We start from the raw sequence: 3,497 nt of genomic DNA, 5'->3' as shown, positions 1-3,497 counted from the left end.
CCCCCTTCCCCTGAGGCAATCGCTACTTAGAAAAGCGCGCCAAGAAGACAAAGACCCTGAGACGCTCAAAAGCGCGCCAAAGGCGAGCCAATAGGAGGAGAAGGTGTGCCCTAGTAACACAGACGACCCAGTGGGGAAAGAGCAGGATGCTTATCCGGCGAGAAGAGATTGGTCACGATGCTGGTATAAGAGACGCTGTTCAGAACTCTGGGTGCGTGTGCTGGGGCTAATTGAGTTCTCTGCGCACCCGGGGATGTTTTTGCTTATTGTTTCTCAACCTAAATCGATTGAACCCAAAATAAAAATGTTTTAATTGTTATCGTTTATAACAATTTGGTGACCCCGACGTGATCTCGCTGTGCTTTCCTGGACTGTGGCTCTCCGAGGGGCGCCCCACAGGTTGTGGCTCGGGAGTAGCAGTCTGGGTCAGTCTCCGGAGATCAACGAACAAAAGAGAAACAATAACCAAAAGGGATTGGAGCTCCCAGGAGAAAACTGCAGTAAAAAAGGCCCGTAATTCTGGTGCACGAAGATCCGAACGAAGACGACGGAGTCGTGAGTATAAGGGAAGCCGGTCGGTTGGGTGGGTATCGGTTGCTTGTGTGCAAGAGTGTGATTGAGACGGAACCCAATTCTGGAAACGGACTCTAGGTTCAGAGCCAGGATTTGAATTCCGAAGCGAGTGTGGAGGTCTTCTAACCGCGGTTCCAAACTCCCGGGAGGGGCTTGGCCGGTGAAGGACCGAAGCGGTTCCTATAGGATTCGTGGGTGGGATCTCGACTCCTATAGGGTATGTGGGTGGGTGAAGGGTTCAGCCCCCTGCAGGACACTCTTACCGGTAACTAAGGGCGATAGGAAACCACTGTAAAAGGCTTAGGATTCGCAGGTGGGTGACAGGTCCAAGCCCCCCTGTAGACATTGGTATCGGCAACCAAGGGTGTAATATTCCCGGATATCGTAGGGGGGTGCGGACCCCCTGCCAGACGGTTATTGGTCGCTAAAGGCGATAGGAATTGCCGCAAAATTTCTAAAATGGGCCAATATGAGTCAAGTTTTGAAGAGGAAACAAAGGCGGAAAAGGAATACCCAAAAATTACTCCCCTAGATAGTCCCTTGGGAACAATGCTCAGGCACTGGGGTCACTGGCCATCTCAAGAGGGGAAAAAAAAAAAAAGTCCATTACTGTATGGAAGTGTGGGCGAGAGAGGAAATTCGATCCGGTTATGTATATTGGCCAATATTTGGATGTTTTGATGATTGGATTTGTAAGACGTTGAATTTATAGGTGAATAATAAAGAGCCCTTTAGGAAGAAAGTGAATATGCTGCGCTGTGGAGAGTGTTGGAGACGGGAAGATTGGCTTCATTATTTACTTAAAGAGAAAAGAAGGAAAGGGAGGCAGGGAGAGGGAAACTAAACCAACCACGTTATTATGGGAGCCATTAGACAATTTACCCCCGCCTTATTTAAGGCAGGATGCGGAAGGCCGTCAGGAGAGAATACATCCCCAACTGCCTCCTGACCTCGTTCTGTCGACTTCCCTACTTTCTCCTCCTTCTAGTCACACCAGGAGTAAAACAGCACAGAAAGAGAGAGATGAAATTTATGAAAAAGAAGCGGTGGCTCTGGTTTCCCTCCGAGAGGTACTGATGGGAGAAGATAGAGGAGGAATTGCATTTTTATCGGTACCTTTGAATACAAGAGATGTGAGATTCTTTAAAAGAAATGGGTCGTCTGTTAGATGATCCTTTGGGAGTCTCTGAACGATTAGACCAGTTCTTAGGTCCTAATACCTATACCTGGGAAGAAATACTATCTATTTTGGGAATATTATGTACAGCCGAAGAAAGATCTATGATTAGACAGGCAGGAATACGGATGTGGGAAGGAAGGTATCAACAAGGCCCTCCTGCGGAACAGAAATGGCCTAACCAAAACCCGAATTGGAGTAACCAAAATGCCCGTGATAGACACAATGTGTCAGATTTGAGAGAATTGATTATCCAAGGAATCAAGGGGGCAGAATATTAATAAGGCCTTTAGTGAACATCAGGGAAAGGATGAGTCCCCTACGGACTGGTTAGAGAGACCGAGGAAAAATTTACAAATATATTTGGGGGTGGACCCAGCCTCTCCAGTCGGAGAAGCAATACCAAAAAACCCAATTTTTGGCCAGATCATGGGGGGATATAAAAAGGAAGCTGGAAAAGTTGGACGATTGGCCGGTTCGAGGATTACAGGAATTGTTGAGGGAAGCTCAAAAAGTGTATGTGCGGAGAGATGAGGAGAAACGAAAAGAGAAAGCAAAAATACTTGTAGCGGCATTCCGGGAAACTCAGCAAAGGGAACAGCCGAAAATGATCTCAAAAGCTCCCAGATCAGAAGGTGAAAGAAGACAGCCTATGATTCCAGGGAAGAGGAGTAAGGATTCCCCTGGGAAAATGCCCGAATGTTATTATTGTGGGCAGAAGGGACATTTAAAAAAGGATTGTCAGAAGCGAATGAGGGACAAAAAGGTAGTATATGTCCCCCATGACATTAGAGGAAACCTCCAACAGAAAGCACATAAATGGCTTACCGACAATAGATTATTAAAATATGAAGCTATTCTAATTCATTCTTCTGATTTGGATTTAAGGATGACTACAGCACAAAACCCAGCACAGTTTTGGTTTGGGGAATGGGAGAAGACCTCAATACTTGAACATAACTATAGATTTAGTAGAGCTACAAACAAAAATTGGACCAGATCTAGAGAAAGAATAGTTGGAGAAAGGGGAAAAACTGTTTATTGATGGATCCTCTTGGGTGATTAACTGGAGAGAAGATAGCCTTAACCTTCAATAGGAAGGACCATTTCTTGTTCTTTTAGCTACAGAAAGGCGATAAGGACGGCTGAAAAGGGGTGGACACATGCTTCAAGGGTAAAGGGACCAATAAAGGAATGGAGAGTCGTAACTGAACCTGGGGATACCAAACTTACCTTTAAAAGAACTTGATGTAACGGCTGGGGAAATTCATATTGACTTCCCTAAAAGGGGACTGTAAATTCAACTCTAATTGAATTTACAAAAATTTAAAGTACTAGAGGACCAATTTATCTTTAGTAGCTGATGGAACCCACTTTTTCCCCAATTTTCCCAGACCTCTGCGAAAGGCACTCTGTAGTAAAGACTGGAGGGAATCGGTGCTGCAGGTGACAAGGTCTGCCAAGGGCTGCAACCCCTGGGGGGGTGACCCCTGGGCATTATGATGCTGAATGGACCTCTCTTGATATGGGTCCTGATTGGAACCCTGTGGAAAGTTGTGGGCACTCTTTTTACTTCCAACTTTGATTTGAAAACAGGGATGGATAAAGAAAGGAGAAGATAAAGAACATAGGTTGTTATTTAGCTTGTTTTATCATGAGATGGAAACGTGAGTCAAATGTGAAGTTCCCACAGTTGCTAAAAATCTGTTTGTAAAACTTGTCAAAAATATAACAGAGTAACTAGTTA

The 3,497-nt window shown here is 45.1% G+C and overlaps 1 long non-coding RNA gene across 1 annotated transcript; it reads left to right on the top strand.

Annotated features, from left to right (window-relative positions):
* Positions 1-3,497, top strand: LOC130142573 (uncharacterized). The gene is made up of 2 exons (XR_008819451.1): positions 1-555; positions 2,879-3,497. It is a non-coding gene; the product is annotated as an uncharacterized LOC130142573 (long non-coding RNA).

Source organism: Falco biarmicus, chromosome Z, assembly GCF_023638135.1.
Source record: "Falco biarmicus isolate bFalBia1 chromosome Z, bFalBia1.pri, whole genome shotgun sequence".
Classification (NCBI taxonomy): domain Eukaryota; kingdom Metazoa; phylum Chordata; class Aves; order Falconiformes; family Falconidae; genus Falco; species Falco biarmicus.
This window is presented reverse-complemented; position numbering and strand designations above follow the sequence as displayed.